This window comes from Mus caroli, unplaced genomic scaffold (assembly GCF_978045245.1).
Source record: "Mus caroli unplaced genomic scaffold, Mus_caroli_1 scaffold_5, whole genome shotgun sequence".
Taxonomy (NCBI): Eukaryota; Metazoa; Chordata; class Mammalia; order Rodentia; family Muridae; genus Mus; species Mus caroli.
Window position 1 is genome coordinate 93769064 of NW_028227260.1, and position 18257 is coordinate 93787320.

Genomic DNA, 18257 nt, shown 5'->3' on the forward strand with positions numbered 1-18257 from the left:
AGATTCTCAGTGCTCAAGAAAGGAAGTCTTGCTGGTGGGTCGTGAAAGCATTTCCCACATGGCCATGTTATACATCATGTGGAACCAAGGAGACCCATCTGCCCTGGAAATGTGCCTGGAAAAGTACAAATTGGCGATCCAGAGGCAGAGAATAGTGGTAGGTAGGTAGGTAGGTAGGTAGGTGGGTGGGTTGTTTGCAAGCCAGTTGTTATTACCCTGTGTTAGTGTACATGTGGAGAGAAAGTTTGAAGGTGCCTTGAGAGTTGTCAATGGAACCCCTCAGACGACCTTGGTGTGAAGTGACCTAGGAGGTCAGGGGAGTAGATGTGCTGCAGGCATCATGTTGGGATAAGTGGGCATTGGTCATTGTGCTTTGTGTGTAGGTGCCCGTCATCTTCTGTCCACTTGAATGAATGTCTTTGGAGAGCTCTGAGTTGCACCCATGCTGAGCTCCAGCACAGGTAGGTAGGCGGCTGTGTGGGGGGACACAGATAGAAGGATCCATGTGTGAGAGTGACTTGGGGACTTTGGAGGAAGGAAGGAGAGAGCATTGTGGTGTCCCCCTTCCATCTCCAGTGCTGTCTGCTGGTTGGTGAAGGGCTGGGGTGTAGTGGAGGTGGGGTGGAGGATTAGGGAGCAGAGAGAGACTGTGGGGGAGCAGGACTTACCTCATAATGGTTGTCTGGTTGCCTGGGTGCAGGGTCACCTGGCCATGCTTACTTAGTAGGAGCTTCGAATTGGAGGCCTGGCAGTCATGGTTGTAGATTGGGCTGGAATAATTGTTCCTTCTCTTGATGTGTCCTTGTTCTCAGGTCAGGTTGATATGTGCTAGGTGACCTACAGGGAGATAGTGGGAGTGGGCGGCCCGCCCCACAGGCCCTCTGAACGGGATGGATGACTGGATGACTCTCTGGGGCAGCATTCACCAGGACTCATATGGAGGGCTACCTGAGAAACCACCCTGTGTGCCTGGGTAAGAAGACCAAGATTTCCTTCCGGGGTCCCTTCTTTTCATCTCCCATCGGACTCAGGGTTCAGGCCAGGGACACTGAAGGCCTCACAGGCACACACAACAGCACACTCATTGCCTTGGGTGCACTGCAGTGCTTCCTCCTGCCAGGTGGGAAGCCAGTGCTGGGCCTGGTGCCCCACCCACACCAGGTGTGTGCTCTGATCAACCTTGCCTGTGCCCAGTGCTCTCTGACACCACTTCCCGGGTGCCCTACCAGGCAGCCCGTGGTCATGCAGGGACGGCCTTGTTGGCTGTGTGACTGGACCTGGAATGTTGAGAGAGTGTGCCCAGGGACCACAGAGCCTGCTCCTCCAGGAAGAGAAGTAACTGGCTGTCAGCTTTAGAGGACACCCGGGTGGGCGGGGTCAGGCAGGCAGCCACTGGATCTCTGGGCCCTTCCCAGGCCCTTAGCCTGGCCTGGCCCTGAGTGGGCAGGACCAAACCCTGGTCTTCCAGTCCAGGCACTCACTTGTTTCAGAGGCTCCGCCCCTATGGTCCAGATTGACACAGGGTTCAGGTAGGGCCCCCTGAAGGTCAGATGCAAAGACCTGCTCAAGCCCCTTAGGGCTTGCCTTTCTCAAGTTCTCTGGCCAGGCCCTCCAGTGGCTGGCAGCTGCCTTGCAGTTAAGGAGTATCTGTGATCCTTAACCATGCTGTCTCAACCCTGCACTCCACCCAGTCCAGGCCACTTATGCACCCTCATCATCAATACTCCCCAACCTGCACACACACACACACACACAAAGACACACACAGACACACACAGACACACACAGACACACACACACACACACAGACTCCAGCCAAGCAAATACAAAAACATTTCTTAGGCAGTAGCAGGGCACAGAGAGCCATTTTGCCCAGTGGAAGCCCTAGTGCTCAGTCTCCATGTTTGTGGCTGGTGGTTGCTGGTTGGAGTTTTTTTGCCGCTGGAAGGGCGGAGGGAGAGCGGCCAGCAGCCTGGCAGTTGCCATTCGCGGTGCTCTACTGCCATCAAGCGGAATTGGTTTGAGGTGTCTGCCTGCACGTCCCTGCGCCTCTCTGAACATGGCGGCCGACCTGCTCTTTTCCTGGCAGCCAAGGAGGGACTGGGGGCTTCCTGAGACCTTCTTGGCCCAGGAGAGACCTGCGAGCGAGCAGGATCCAGCTGACCAGAGGACAGGGCTGGCGACACAGGGTTTGGCTAGCCTGACTCGGGAAGCACAGCCTCCCAGGTCCTGAGCACAGTTCAGGCGGACATGTTAGGTTTGCAAGGGCTCATGGGACCTCTAAGACACAGCAATGTGCACCCAAGGCTGCATCTGGTTTCTTGTGGGCAACTTGACCTGCCCGTCCCTTTTCACCAGACCGAGACAGGTCCCCCTTGCTTTTGAGGATCCCTGTCAGCTACTTTCTGGGAGGCCCACCCACCCAATCCTCCCCTTCCCGGTGTTACACAAAGAGACACAAGCTGTGTGTGTCTGTGAGAGACAGAAAGAGAGAGAGACAGACTGACAGACAGACAGACAGACAGACAGACAGACAGACAGACAGACAGGTCGTCCTGCTTCTCTGCTCTGTCTCAGTGTCTCAGTATCTCAGGTAGCTCTTCTTGCCAGAGAGATAGCTTTAATCCAGTTAGCTCCCTCCCTGCAGGCCCCATTCCCTCCTCATTCCCTTCCTATGTCTCAGTGATCATGGGTTTCCCTTCCTTCCTCTCTTGTAGAAAAGACTCTCTCTTTGAGGTGTGCTGCAGGTTCAAGCAGGGTCCCAGGTCCCTCCGGAAAACATGCTCGTCCCTAGAACCCTTCAGTGGTCCGGGAGGCTCCACCATCATCCCATGCAAGCAACTTCACTGTGAGCCCCATGTGGGCCAGGAGCATAGCCAGTGTCCTTGCTTCTTGTGTAACTGAGGAGAAACAAGTTAGAAAGGGCCAGGGCATGCTGTATTCCCAAGGGTGTCCAAAACAGGCCAGGCTGCCAGGGTACCATCCTTCTTGAAAACCTGCTTGCTGGGATGATGGACATCCAAGCAGATAGCAGCCTACTTGGGGCTTCTCCTGACTTCCTTCCCTTCCCTTCCATCCAGGGAGATGAGGCAGGATAAAGGGTTAAAAGAAACCTGGTCTTCTCTGCCATAGCCAGGGATTTCTGGAAGAATAGAAACGGTTCTGGAATTCACAGAGGCAGTGGTCTAGGATCTTAGAAGACTGGAAGACCAGAGCTTCTTTCTTTGTCTGCTGTCTGTCTCTGTCTTTTCTATATGGTCTCCCCCTCCCCCTCTCTGTCTCTGTCTGTGTCTCTGTCTCCCTCTCTCTATTCTGTCTCTTCTCTCTCTCTCACCATCTCTCTCTATCTCTCTCTGTCCTTCTCTGTTTGGGTCTGTGTATGTATTCAGTGTGTGTTCCCTGATCAAAAACCTAGGAGACTCAAGTCCCTGAAGGAGGACCATCTTGGTTCAGGGTTTGGCAGTTCTTATGGTGTTGAGCTCAGTATTGTGTGAGAAGGACAGGTTTGGCTGTAGGGGAAACCCTCAAGGCTTCATGTATCCCCAGGCCATAGCTTAGGTGTGCAGGAGGCGCATAAAGGTCCAAGGGCTAAGGCAGGGAGGGGTATTGTTCCCCATACTTCTGTTTGGGTGGATGAGACCACTGTGTAACAATAATATGGAGGGTGGCTGGATCAGTCCTTCCTTGTGGTTGCAGGCCTTGCACCTCTGAGAACTCAGAGCAGCCTGCCTATGTAGAGAGAGCTCTCTTGGTTGTATCAGAGCAGATTCCTCCCAGAAATTTGGTAGGGAGGGAGAATATGGAGGCAATGTCAGGCTTGCCTCCTAGAGACTGTTAGAGGGGTCTTCTCCCACCAGCTGTGAACTAAGATCCTAGGAGTGCAAGGGTAGACATCTGGAGATTCTCAGTGCTCAAGAAAGGAAGTCTTGCTGGTGGGTCGTGAAAGCATTTCCCACATGGCCATGGTATACATCATGTGGAACCAAAGAGACCCATCTGCCCTGGAAACTGTGCCTGGAAAAGTACAAATTGGCGATCCAGAGGCAGAGAATAGTGGTAGGTAGGTAGGTAGGTAGGTAGGTGGGTGGGTGGGTTGTTTGCAAGCCAGTTGTTATTACCCTGTGTTAGTGTACATGTGGAGAGAAAGTTTGAAGGTGCCTTGAGAGTTGTCAATGGAACCCCTCAGACGACCTTGGTGTGAAGTGACCTAGGAGGTCAGGGGAGTAGATGTGCTGCAGGCATCATGTTGGGATAAGTGGGCATTGGTCATTGTGCTTTGTGTGTAGGTGCCCGTCATCTTCGGTCCACTTGAATGAATGTCTTTGGAGAGCTCTGAGTTGCACCCAAGCTGAGCTCCAGCACAGGTAGGTAGGCGGCTGTGTGGGGGGACACAGATAGAAGGATCCATGTGTGAGAGTGACTTGGGGACTTTGGAGGAAGGAAGGAGAGAGCATTGTGGTGTCCCCCTTCCATCTCCAGTGCTGTCTGCTGGTTGGTGAAGGGCTGGGGTGTAGTGGAGGTGGGGTGGAGGATTAGGGAGAGGAGAGAGGCTGTGGGCGAGCAGGTCTTATGTCATAATGGTTGTCTGTTTGCCTGGTTGCAGGGTCACCTGGCCATGCTTACTTGGTAGGAGCTTCGAATTGGGGGCCTGGTAGTCATGGTTGTAGATTGGGCTGGAATAATTGTTCCTTCTCTTGATGTGTCCTTGTTCTCAGGTCAGGTTGATATGTGCTAGGTGACCTACAGGGAGATAGTGGGAGTGGGCGGCCCGCCCCACAGGCCCTCTGAACTGGACTGATGACTGGATGACTATCTGGGGCAGCATTCACCAGGACTCATATGGAGGGCTACCTGAGAAACCACCCTGTGTGCCTGGGTAAGAAGACCAAGCTTTCCTTCCGGGGTCCCTTCTTTTCATCTCCCATCGGACTCAGGGTTCAGGCCAGGGACACTGAAGGCCTCACAGGCACACACAACAGCACACTCATTGCCTTGGGTGCACTGCAGTGCTTCCTCCTGCCAGGTGGGAAGCCAGTGCTGGGCCTGGTGCCCCACCCACACCAGGTGTGTGCTCTGATCAACCTTGCCTGTGCCCAGTGCTCTCTGACACCACTTCCCGGGTGCCCTACCAGGCAGCCCGTGGTCATGCAGGGAGGGCCTTGTTGGCTGTGTGCCTGGACCTGGAATGTTGAGAGAGTGTGCCCAGGGACCACAGAGCCTGCTCCCCCAGGAAGAGAAGTAACTGGCTGTCAGCTTTAGAGGACACCCGGGTGGGCGGGGTCAGGCAGGCAGGCAGCCACTGGATCTCTGGGCCCTCCCCAGGCCCTTAGCCTGGCCTGGCCCTGAGTGGGCAGGACCAAACCCTGGTCTTCCAGTCCAGGCACTCACTTGTTTCAGAGGCTCTGCCCCTATGGTCCAGATTGACACAGGGTTCAGGTAGGGCCCCCTGAAGGTCAGATGCAAAGACCTGCTCAAGCCCCTTAGGGCTTGCCTTTCTCAAGTTCTCTGGCCAGGCCCTCCAGTGGCTGGCAGCTGCCTTGCAGTTAAGGAGTATCTGTGATCCTTAACCATGCTGTCTCAACCCTGCACTCCACCCAGTCCAGGCCACTTATGCACCCTCATCATCAATACTCCCCAACCTGCACACACACACACACACAAAGACACACACAGACACACACAGACACACACAAACACACACACACACACACACACACACAGACACACACACACAGACTCCAGCCAAGCAAATACAAAAACATTTCTTAGGCAGTAGCAGGGCACAGAGAGCCATTTTGCCCAGTGGAAGCCCTAGTGCTCAGTCTCCATGTTTGTGGCTGGTGGTTGCTGGTTGGAGTTTTTTTGCCGCTGGAAGGGCGGAGGGAGAGCGCCCAGCAGCCTGGCAGTTGCCATTCGCGGTGCTCTACTGCCATCAAGCGGAATTGGTTTGAGGTGTCTGCCTGCACGTCCCTGCGCCTCTCTGAACATGGCGGCCGACCTGCTCTTTTCCTGGCAGCCAAGGAGGGACTGGGGGCTTCCTGAGACCTTCTTGGCCCAGGAGAGACCTGCGAGCGAGCAGGATCCAGCTGACCAGAGGACAGGGCTGGCGACACAGGGTTTGGCTAGCCTGACTCGGGAAGCACAGCCTCCCAGGTCCTGAGCACAGTTCAGGCGGACATGTTAGGTTTGCAAGGGCTCATGGGACCTCTAAGACACAGCAATGTGCACCCAAGGCTGCATCTGGGTTCTTGTGGGCAGCTTGTCCTGCCCGTCCCTTTTCACCAGACCGAGACAGGTCCCCCTTGCTTTTGAGGATCCCTGTCAGCTACTTTCTGGGAGGCCCACCCACCCAATCCTCCCCTTCCCGGTGTTACACAAAGAGACACAAGCTGTGTGTGTCTGTGAGAGACAGAAAGAGAGAGAGAGACAGACTGACAGACAGACAGACAGACAGACAGACAGACAGACAGACAGACAGACAGACAGACAGGTCGTCCTGCTTCTCTGCTCTGTCTCAGTGTCTCAGTATCTCAGGTAGCTCTTCTTGCCAGAGAGATAGCTTTAATCCAGTTAGCTCCCTCCCTGCAGGCCCCATTCCCTCCTCATTCCCTTCCTATGTCTCAGTGATCATGGGTTTCCCTTCCTTCCTCTCTTGTAGAAAAGACTCTCTCTTTGAGGTGTGCTGCAGGTTCAAGCAGGGTCCCAGGTCCCTCCGGAAAACATGCTCGTCCCTAGAACCCTTCAGTGGTCCGGGAGGCTCCACCATCATCCCATGCAAGCAACTTCACTGTGAGCCCCATGTGGGCCAGGAGCATAGCCAGTGTCCTTGCTTCTTGTGTAACTGAGGAGAAACAAGTTAGAAAGGGCCAGGGCATGCTGTATTCCCAAGGGTGTCCAAAACAGGCCAGGCTGCCAGGGTACCATCCTTCTTGAAAACCTGCTTGCTGGGATGATGGACATCCAAGCAGATAGCAGCCTACTTGGGGCTTCTCCTGACTTCCTTCCCTTCCCTTCCATCCAGGGAGATGAGGCAGGATAAAGGGTTAAAAGAAACCTGGTCTTCTCTGCCATAGCCAGGGATTTCTGGAAGAATAGAAACGGTTCTGGAATTCACAGAGGCAGTGGTCTAGGATCTTAGAAGACTGGAAGACCAGAGCTTCTTTCTTTGTCTGCTGTCTGTCTCTGTCTTTTCTATATGGTCCCCCCTCCCCCTCTCTGTCTCTGTCTGTGTCTCTGTCTCCCTCTCTCTATTCTGTCTCTTCTCTCTCTCTCACCATCTCTCTCTATCTCTCTCTGTCCTTCTCTGTTTGGGTCTGTGTATGTATTCAGTGTGTGTTCCCTGATCAAAAACCTAGGAGACTCAAGTCCCTGAAGGAGGACCATCTTGGTTCAGGGTTTGGCAGTTCTTATGGTGTTGAGCTCAGTATTGTGTGAGAAGGACAGGTTTGGCTGTAGGGGAAACCCTCAAGGCTTCATGTATCCCCAGGCCATAGCTTAGGTGTGCAGGAGGCGCATAAAGGTCCAAGGGCTAAGGCAGGGAGGGGTATTGTTCCCCATACTTCTGTTTGGGTGGATGAGACCACTGTGTAACAATAATATGGAGGGTGGCTGGATCAGTCCTTCCTTGTGGTTGCAGGCCTTGCACCTCTGAGAACTCAGAGCAGCCTGCCTATGTAGAGAGAGCTCTCTTGGTTGTATCAGAGCAGATTCCTCCCAGAAATTTGGTAGGGAGGGAGAATATGGAGGCAATGTCAGGCTTGCCTCCTAGAGACTGTTAGAGGGGTCTTCTCCCACCAGCTGTGAACTAAGATCCTAGGAGTGCAAGGGTAGACATCTGGAGATTCTCAGTGCTCAAGAAAGGAAGTCTTGCTGGTGGGTCGTGAAAGCATTTCCCACATGGCCATGGTATACATCATGTGGAACCAAAGAGACCCATCTGCCCTGGAAACTGTGCCTGGAAAAGTACAAATTGGCGATCCAGAGGCAGAGAATAGTGGTAGGTAGGTAGGTAGGTAGGTAGGTGGGTGGGTGGGTTGTTTGCAAGCCAGTTGTTATTACCCTGTGTTAGTGTACATGTGGAGAGAAAGTTTGAAGGTGCCTTGAGAGTTGTCAATGGAACCCCTCAGACGACCTTGGTGTGAAGTGACCTAGGAGGTCAGGGGAGTAGATGTGCTGCAGGCATCATGTTGGGATAAGTGGGCATTGGTCATTGTGCTTTGTGTGTAGGTGCCCGTCATCTTCGGTCCACTTGAATGAATGTCTTTGGAGAGCTCTGAGTTGCACCCAAGCTGAGCTCCAGCACAGGTAGGTAGGCGGCTGTGTGGGGGGACACAGATAGAAGGATCCATGTGTGAGAGTGACTTGGGGACTTTGGAGGAAGGAAGGAGAGAGCATTGTGGTGTCCCCCTTCCATCTCCAGTGCTGTCTGCTGGTTGGTGAAGGGCTGGGGTGTAGTGGAGGTGGGGTGGAGGATTAGGGAGAGGAGAGAGGCTGTGGGCGAGCAGGTCTTATGTCATAATGGTTGTCTGTTTGCCTGGTTGCAGGGTCACCTGGCCATGCTTACTTGGTAGGAGCTTCGAATTGGGGGCCTGGTAGTCATGGTTGTAGATTGGGCTGGAATAATTGTTCCTTCTCTTGATGTGTCCTTGTTCTCAGGTCAGGTTGATATGTGCTAGGTGACCTACAGGGAGATAGTGGGAGTGGGCGGCCCGCCCCACAGGCCCTCTGAACTGGACTGATGACTGGATGACTATCTGGGGCAGCATTCACCAGGACTCATATGGAGGGCTACCTGAGAAACCACCCTGTGTGCCTGGGTAAGAAGACCAAGCTTTCCTTCCGGGGTCCCTTCTTTTCATCTCCCATCGGACTCAGGGTTCAGGCCAGGGACACTGAAGGCCTCACAGGCACACACAACAGCACACTCATTGCCTTGGGTGCACTGCAGTGCTTCCTCCTGCCAGGTGGGAAGCCAGTGCTGGGCCTGGTGCCCCACCCACACCAGGTGTGTGCTCTGATCAACCTTGCCTGTGCCCAGTGCTCTCTGACACCACTTCCCGGGTGCCCTACCAGGCAGCCCGTGGTCATGCAGGGAGGGCCTTGTTGGCTGTGTGCCTGGACCTGGAATGTTGAGAGAGTGTGCCCAGGGACCACAGAGCCTGCTCCCCCAGGAAGAGAAGTAACTGGCTGTCAGCTTTAGAGGACACCCGGGTGGGCGGGGTCAGGCAGGCAGGCAGCCACTGGATCTCTGGGCCCTCCCCAGGCCCTTAGCCTGGCCTGGCCCTGAGTGGGCAGGACCAAACCCTGGTCTTCCAGTCCAGGCACTCACTTGTTTCAGAGGCTCTGCCCCTATGGTCCAGATTGACACAGGGTTCAGGTAGGGCCCCCTGAAGGTCAGATGCAAAGACCTGCTCAAGCCCCTTAGGGCTTGCCTTTCTCAAGTTCTCTGGCCAGGCCCTCCAGTGGCTGGCAGCTGCCTTGCAGTTAAGGAGTATCTGTGATCCTTAACCATGCTGTCTCAACCCTGCACTCCACCCAGTCCAGGCCACTTATGCACCCTCATCATCAATACTCCCCAACCTGCACACACACACACACACACAAAGACACACACAGACACACACAGACACACACAAACACACACACACACACACACACACACACAGACACACACACACAGACTCCAGCCAAGCAAATACAAAAACATTTCTTAGGCAGTAGCAGGGCACAGAGAGCCATTTTGCCCAGTGGAAGCCCTAGTGCTCAGTCTCCATGTTTGTGGCTGGTGGTTGCTGGTTGGAGTTTTTTTGCCGCTGGAAGGGCGGAGGGAGAGCGCCCAGCAGCCTGGCAGTTGCCATTCGCGGTGCTCTACTGCCATCAAGCGGAATTGGTTTGAGGTGTCTGCCTGCACGTCCCTGCGCCTCTCTGAACATGGCGGCCGACCTGCTCTTTTCCTGGCAGCCAAGGAGGGACTGGGGGCTTCCTGAGACCTTCTTGGCCCAGGAGAGACCTGCGAGCGAGCAGGATCCAGCTGACCAGAGGACAGGGCTGGCGACACAGGGTTTGGCTAGCCTGACTCGGGAAGCACAGCCTCCCAGGTCCTGAGCACAGTTCAGGCGGACATGTTAGGTTTGCAAGGGCTCATGGGACCTCTAAGACACAGCAATGTGCACCCAAGGCTGCATCTGGGTTCTTGTGGGCAGCTTGTCCTGCCCGTCCCTTTTCACCAGACCGAGACAGGTCCCCCTTGCTTTTGAGGATCCCTGTCAGCTACTTTCTGGGAGGCCCACCCACCCAATCCTCCCCTTCCCGGTGTTACACAAAGAGACACAAGCTGTGTGTGTCTGTGAGAGACAGAAAGAGAGAGAGAGACAGACTGACAGACAGACAGACAGACAGACAGACAGACAGACAGACAGACAGGTCGTCCTGCTTCTCTGCTCTGTCTCAGTGTCTCAGTATCTCAGGTAGCTCTTCTTGCCAGAGAGATAGCTTTAATCCAGTTAGCTCCCTCCCTGCAGGCCCCATTCCCTCCTCATTCCCTTCCTATGTCTCAGTGATCATGGGTTTCCCTTCCTTCCTCTCTTGTAGAAAAGACTCTCTCTTTGAGGTGTGCTGCAGGTTCAAGCAGGGTCCCAGGTCCCTCCGGAAAACATGCTCGTCCCTAGAACCCTTCAGTGGTCCGGGAGGCTCCACCATCATCCCATGCAAGCAACTTCACTGTGAGCCCCATGTGGGCCAGGAGCATAGCCAGTGTCCTTGCTTCTTGTGTAACTGAGGAGAAACAAGTTAGAAAGGGCCAGGGCATGCTGTATTCCCAAGGGTGTCCAAAACAGGCCAGGCTGCCAGGGTACCATCCTTCTTGAAAACCTGCTTGCTGGGATGATGGACATCCAAGCAGATAGCAGCCTACTTGGGGCTTCTCCTGACTTCCTTCCCTTCCCTTCCATCCAGGGAGATGAGGCAGGATAAAGGGTTAAAAGAAACCTGGTCTTCTCTGCCATAGCCAGGGATTTCTGGAAGAATAGAAACGGTTCTGGAATTCACAGAGGCAGTGGTCTAGGATCTTAGAAGACTGGAAGACCAGAGCTTCTTTCTTTGTCTGCTGTCTGTCTCTGTCTTTTCTATATGGTCCCCCCTCCCCCTCTCTGTCTCTGTCTGTGTCTCTGTCTCCCTCTCTCTATTCTGTCTCTTCTCTCTCTCTCACCATCTCTCTCTATCTCTCTCTGTCCTTCTCTGTTTGGGTCTGTGTATGTATTCAGTGTGTGTTCCCTGATCAAAAACCTAGGAGACTCAAGTCCCTGAAGGAGGACCATCTTGGTTCAGGGTTTGGCAGTTCTTATGGTGTTGAGCTCAGTATTGTGTGAGAAGGACAGGTTTGGCTGTAGGGGAAACCCTCAAGGCTTCATGTATCCCCAGGCCATAGCTTAGGTGTGCAGGAGGCGCATAAAGGTCCAAGGGCTAAGGCAGGGAGGGGTATTGTTCCCCATACTTCTGTTTGGGTGGATGAGACCACTGTGTAACAATAATATGGAGGGTGGCTGGATCAGTCCTTCCTTGTGGTTGCAGGCCTTGCACCTCTGAGAACTCAGAGCAGCCTGCCTATGTAGAGAGAGCTCTCTTGGTTGTATCAGAGCAGATTCCTCCCAGAAATTTGGTAGGGAGGGAGAATATGGAGGCAATGTCAGGCTTGCCTCCTAGAGACTGTTAGAGGGGTCTTCTCCCACCAGCTGTGAACTAAGATCCTAGGAGTGCAAGGGTAGACATCTGGAGATTCTCAGTGCTCAAGAAAGGAAGTCTTGCTGGTGGGTCGTGAAAGCATTTCCCACATGGCCATGGTATACATCATGTGGAACCAAAGAGACCCATCTGCCCTGGAAACTGTGCCTGGAAAAGTACAAATTGGCGATCCAGAGGCAGAGAATAGTGGTAGGTAGGTAGGTAGGTAGGTAGGTGGGTGGGTGGGTTGTTTGCAAGCCAGTTGTTATTACCCTGTGTTAGTGTACATGTGGAGAGAAAGTTTGAAGGTGCCTTGAGAGTTGTCAATGGAACCCCTCAGACGACCTTGGTGTGAAGTGACCTAGGAGGTCAGGGGAGTAGATGTGCTGCAGGCATCATGTTGGGATAAGTGGGCATTGGTCATTGTGCTTTGTGTGTAGGTGCCCGTCATCTTCGGTCCACTTGAATGAATGTCTTTGGAGAGCTCTGAGTTGCACCCAAGCTGAGCTCCAGCACAGGTAGGTAGGCGGCTGTGTGGGGGGACACAGATAGAAGGATCCATGTGTGAGAGTGACTTGGGGACTTTGGAGGAAGGAAGGAGAGAGCATTGTGGTGTCCCCCTTCCATCTCCAGTGCTGTCTGCTGGTTGGTGAAGGGCTGGGGTGTAGTGGAGGTGGGGTGGAGGATTAGGGAGAGGAGAGAGGCTGTGGGCGAGCAGGTCTTATGTCATAATGGTTGTCTGTTTGCCTGGTTGCAGGGTCACCTGGCCATGCTTACTTGGTAGGAGCTTCGAATTGGGGGCCTGGTAGTCATGGTTGTAGATTGGGCTGGAATAATTGTTCCTTCTCTTGATGTGTCCTTGTTCTCAGGTCAGGTTGATATGTGCTAGGTGACCTACAGGGAGATAGTGGGAGTGGGCGGCCCGCCCCACAGGCCCTCTGAACTGGACTGATGACTGGATGACTATCTGGGGCAGCATTCACCAGGACTCATATGGAGGGCTACCTGAGAAACCACCCTGTGTGCCTGGGTAAGAAGACCAAGCTTTCCTTCCGGGGTCCCTTCTTTTCATCTCCCATCGGACTCAGGGTTCAGGCCAGGGACACTGAAGGCCTCACAGGCACACACAACAGCACACTCATTGCCTTGGGTGCACTGCAGTGCTTCCTCCTGCCAGGTGGGAAGCCAGTGCTGGGCCTGGTGCCCCACCCACACCAGGTGTGTGCTCTGATCAACCTTGCCTGTGCCCAGTGCTCTCTGACACCACTTCCCGGGTGCCCTACCAGGCAGCCCGTGGTCATGCAGGGAGGGCCTTGTTGGCTGTGTGCCTGGACCTGGAATGTTGAGAGAGTGTGCCCAGGGACCACAGAGCCTGCTCCCCCAGGAAGAGAAGTAACTGGCTGTCAGCTTTAGAGGACACCCGGGTGGGCGGGGTCAGGCAGGCAGGCAGCCACTGGATCTCTGGGCCCTCCCCAGGCCCTTAGCCTGGCCTGGCCCTGAGTGGGCAGGACCAAACCCTGGTCTTCCAGTCCAGGCACTCACTTGTTTCAGAGGCTCTGCCCCTATGGTCCAGATTGACACAGGGTTCAGGTAGGGCCCCCTGAAGGTCAGATGCAAAGACCTGCTCAAGCCCCTTAGGGCTTGCCTTTCTCAAGTTCTCTGGCCAGGCCCTCCAGTGGCTGGCAGCTGCCTTGCAGTTAAGGAGTATCTGTGATCCTTAACCATGCTGTCTCAACCCTGCACTCCACCCAGTCCAGGCCACTTATGCACCCTCATCATCAATACTCCCCAACCTGCACACACACACACACACACAAAGACACACACAGACACACACAGACACACACAAACACACACACACACACACACACACACACAGACACACACACACAGACTCCAGCCAAGCAAATACAAAAACATTTCTTAGGCAGTAGCAGGGCACAGAGAGCCATTTTGCCCAGTGGAAGCCCTAGTGCTCAGTCTCCATGTTTGTGGCTGGTGGTTGCTGGTTGGAGTTTTTTTGCCGCTGGAAGGGCGGAGGGAGAGCGCCCAGCAGCCTGGCAGTTGCCATTCGCGGTGCTCTACTGCCATCAAGCGGAATTGGTTTGAGGTGTCTGCCTGCACGTCCCTGCGCCTCTCTGAACATGGCGGCCGACCTGCTCTTTTCCTGGCAGCCAAGGAGGGACTGGGGGCTTCCTGAGACCTTCTTGGCCCAGGAGAGACCTGCGAGCGAGCAGGATCCAGCTGACCAGAGGACAGGGCTGGCGACACAGGGTTTGGCTAGCCTGACTCGGGAAGCACAGCCTCCCAGGTCCTGAGCACAGTTCAGGCGGACATGTTAGGTTTGCAAGGGCTCATGGGACCTCTAAGACACAGCAATGTGCACCCAAGGCTGCATCTGGGTTCTTGTGGGCAGCTTGTCCTGCCCGTCCCTTTTCACCAGACCGAGACAGGTCCCCCTTGCTTTTGAGGATCCCTGTCAGCTACTTTCTGGGAGGCCCACCCACCCAATCCTCCCCTTCCCGGTGTTACACAAAGAGACACAAGCTGTGTGTGTCTGTGAGAGACAGAAAGAGAGAGAGAGACAGACTGACAGACAGACAGACAGACAGACAGACAGACAGACAGACAGACAGACAGACAGGTCGTCCTGCTTCTCTGCTCTGTCTCAGTGTCTCAGTATCTCAGGTAGCTCTTCTTGCCAGAGAGATAGCTTTAATCCAGTTAGCTCCCTCCCTGCAGGCCCCATTCCCTCCTCATTCCCTTCCTATGTCTCAGTGATCATGGGTTTCCCTTCCTTCCTCTCTTGTAGAAAAGACTCTCTCTTTGAGGTGTGCTGCAGGTTCAAGCAGGGTCCCAGGTCCCTCCGGAAAACATGCTCGTCCCTAGAACCCTTCAGTGGTCCGGGAGGCTCCACCATCATCCCATGCAAGCAACTTCACTGTGAGCCCCATGTGGGCCAGGAGCATAGCCAGTGTCCTTGCTTCTTGTGTAACTGAGGAGAAACAAGTTAGAAAGGGCCAGGGCATGCTGTATTCCCAAGGGTGTCCAAAACAGGCCAGGCTGCCAGGGTACCATCCTTCTTGAAAACCTGCTTGCTGGGATGATGGACATCCAAGCAGATAGCAGCCTACTTGGGGCTTCTCCTGACTTCCTTCCCTTCCCTTCCATCCAGGGAGATGAGGCAGGATAAAGGGTTAAAAGAAACCTGGTCTTCTCTGCCATAGCCAGGGATTTCTGGAAGAATAGAAACGGTTCTGGAATTCACAGAGGCAGTGGTCTAGGATCTTAGAAGACTGGAAGACCAGAGCTTCTTTCTTTGTCTGCTGTCTGTCTCTGTCTTTTCTATATGGTCCCCCCTCCCCCTCTCTGTCTCTGTCTGTGTCTCTGTCTCCCTCTCTCTATTCTGTCTCTTCTCTCTCTCTCACCATCTCTCTCTATCTCTCTCTGTCCTTCTCTGTTTGGGTCTGTGTATGTATTCAGTGTGTGTTCCCTGATCAAAAACCTAGGAGACTCAAGTCCCTGAAGGAGGACCATCTTGGTTCAGGGTTTGGCAGTTCTTATGGTGTTGAGCTCAGTATTGTGTGAGAAGGACAGGTTTGGCTGTAGGGGAAACCCTCAAGGCTTCATGTATCCCCAGGCCATAGCTTAGGTGTGCAGGAGGCGCATAAAGGTCCAAGGGCTAAGGCAGGGAGGGGTATTGTTCCCCATACTTCTGTTTGGGTGGATGAGACCACTGTGTAACAATAATATGGAGGGTGGCTGGATCAGTCCTTCCTTGTGGTTGCAGGCCTTGCACCTCTGAGAACTCAGAGCAGCCTGCCTATGTAGAGAGAGCTCTCTTGGTTGTATCAGAGCAGATTCCTCCCAGAAATTTGGTAGGGAGGGAGAATATGGAGGCAATGTCAGGCTTGCCTCCTAGAGACTGTTAGAGGGGTCTTCTCCCACCAGCTGTGAACTAAGATCCTAGGAGTGCAAGGGTAGACATCTGGAGATTCTCAGTGCTCAAGAAAGGAAGTCTTGCTGGTGGGTCGTGAAAGCATTTCCCACATGGCCATGGTATACATCATGTGGAACCAAAGAGACCCATCTGCCCTGGAAACTGTGCCTGGAAAAGTACAAATTGGCGATCCAGAGGCAGAGAATAGTGGTAGGTAGGTAGGTAGGTAGGTAGGTGGGTGGGTGGGTTGTTTGCAAGCCAGTTGTTATTACCCTGTGTTAGTGTACATGTGGAGAGAAAGTTTGAAGGTGCCTTGAGAGTTGTCAATGGAACCCCTCAGACGACCTTGGTGTGAAGTGACCTAGGAGGTCAGGGGAGTAGATGTGCTGCAGGCATCATGTTGGGATAAGTGGGCATTGGTCATTGTGCTTTGTGTGTAGGTGCCCGTCATCTTCGGTCCACTTGAATGAATGTCTTTGGAGAGCTCTGAGTTGCACCCAAGCTGAGCTCCAGCACAGGTAGGTAGGCGGCTGTGTGGGGGGACACAGATAGAAGGATCCATGTGTGAGAGTGACTTGGGGACTTTGGAGGAAGGAAGGAGAGAGCATTGTGGTGTCCCCCTTCCATCTCCAGTGCTGTCTGCTGGTTGGTGAAGGGCTGGGGTGTAGTGGAGGTGGGGTGGAGGATTAGGGAGCAGAGAGAGACTGTGGGGGAGCAGGACTTACCTCATAATGGTTGTCTGGTTGCCTGGGTGCAGGGTCACCTGGCCATGCTTACTTGGTAGGAGCTTCGAATTGGGGGCCTGGTAGTCATGGTTGTAGATTGGGCTGGAATAATTGTTCCTTCTCTTGATGTGTCCTTGTTCTCAGGTCAGGTTGATATGTGCTAGGTGACCTACAGGGAGATAGTGGGAGTGGGCGGCCCGCCCCACAGGCCCTCTGAACTGGACTGATGACTGGATGACTATCTGGGGCAGCATTCACCAGGACTCATATGGAGGGCTACCTGAGAAACCACCCTGTGTGCCTGGGTAAGAAGACCAAGCTTTCCTTCCGGGGTCCCTTCTTTTCATCTCCCATCGGACTCAGGGTTCAGGCCAGGGACACTGAAGGCCTCACAGGCACACACAACAGCACACTCATTGCCTTGGGTGCACTGCAGTGCTTCCTCCTGCCAGGTGGGAAGCCAGTGCTGGGCCTGGTGCCCCACCCACACCAGGTGTGTGCTCTGATCAACCTTGCCTGTGCCCAGTGCTCTCTGACACCACTTCCCGGGTGCCCTACCAGGCAGCCCGTGGTCATGCAGGGAGGGCCTTGTTGGCTGTGTGCCTGGACCTGGAATGTTGAGAGAGTGTGCCCAGGGACCACAGAGCCTGCTCCCCCAGGAAGAGAAGTAACTGGCTGTCAGCTTTAGAGGACACCCGGGTGGGCGGGGTCAGGCAGGCAGGCAGCCACTGGATCTCTGGGCCCTCCCCAGGCCCTTAGCCTGGCCTGGCCCTGAGTGGGCAGGACCAAACCCTGGTCTTCCAGTCCAGGCACTCACTTGTTTCAGAGGCTCTGCCCCTATGGTCCAGATTGACACAGGGTTCAGGTAGGGCCCCCTGAAGGTCAGATGCAAAGACCTGCTCAAGCCCCTTAGGGCTTGCCTTTCTCAAGTTCTCTGGCCAGGCCCTCCAGTGGCTGGCAGCTGCCTTGCAGTTAAGGAGTATCTGTGATCCTTAACCATGCTGTCTCAACCCTGCACTCCACCCAGTCCAGGCCACTTATGCACCCTCATCATCAATACTCCCCAACCTGCACACACACACACACACAAAGACACACACAGACACACACAGACACACACAAACACACACACACACACACACAGACACACACACACAGACTCCAGCCAAGCAAATACAAAAACATTTCTTAGGCAGTAGCAGGGCACAGAGAGCCATTTTGCCCAGTGGAAGCCCTAGTGCTCAGTCTCCATGTTTGTGGCTGGTGGTTGCTGGTTGGAGTTTTTTTGCCGCTGGAAGGGCGGAGGGAGAGCGGCCAGCAGCCTGGCAGTTGCCATTCGCGGTGCTCTACTGCCATCAAGCGGAATTGGTTTGAGGTGTCTGCCTGCACGTCCCTGCGCCTCTCTGAACATGGCGGCCGACCTGCTCTTTTCCTGGCAGCCAAGGAGGGACTGGGGGCTTCCTGAGACCTTCTTGGCCCAGGAGAGACCTGCGAGCGAGCAGGATCCAGCTGACCAGAGGACAGGGCTGGCGACACAGGGTTTGGCTAGCCTGACTCGGGAAGCACAGCCTCCCAGGTCCTGAGCACAGTTCAGGCGGACATGTTAGGTTTGCAAGGGCTCATGGGACCTCTAAGACACAGCAATGTGCACCCAAGGCTGCATCTGGGTTCTTGTGGGCAGCTTGTCCTGCCCGTCCCTTTTCACCAGACCGAGACAGGTCCCCCTTGCTTTTGAGGATCCCTGTCAGCTACTTTCTGGGAGGCCCACCCACCCAATCCTCCCCTTCCCGGTGTTACACAAAGAGACACAAGCTGTGTGTGTCTGTGAGAGACAGAAAGAGAGAGAGAGACAGACTGACAGACAGACAGACAGA

At 54.4% G+C, this 18257-nt stretch overlaps 1 long non-coding RNA gene across 1 annotated transcript in view; it reads left to right on the plus strand.

Annotated features, from left to right (window-relative positions):
• The first annotated feature begins 909 nt into the window (after window positions 1-909).
• LOC147004687 (uncharacterized) overlaps window positions 910-18257 on the plus strand; it is a 72840-nt gene continuing 55492 nt past the window's right edge. Inside the window, exons 1-9 of the long non-coding RNA XR_015047168.1 lie at window positions 910-973; window positions 4287-4364; window positions 4716-4876; window positions 8227-8304; window positions 8656-8816; window positions 12159-12236; window positions 12588-12748; window positions 16099-16176; window positions 16528-16688. This is a non-coding gene — a long non-coding RNA (uncharacterized LOC147004687). The remainder of the gene's footprint in view (window positions 974-4286; window positions 4365-4715; window positions 4877-8226; window positions 8305-8655; window positions 8817-12158; window positions 12237-12587; window positions 12749-16098; window positions 16177-16527; window positions 16689-18257) is intronic.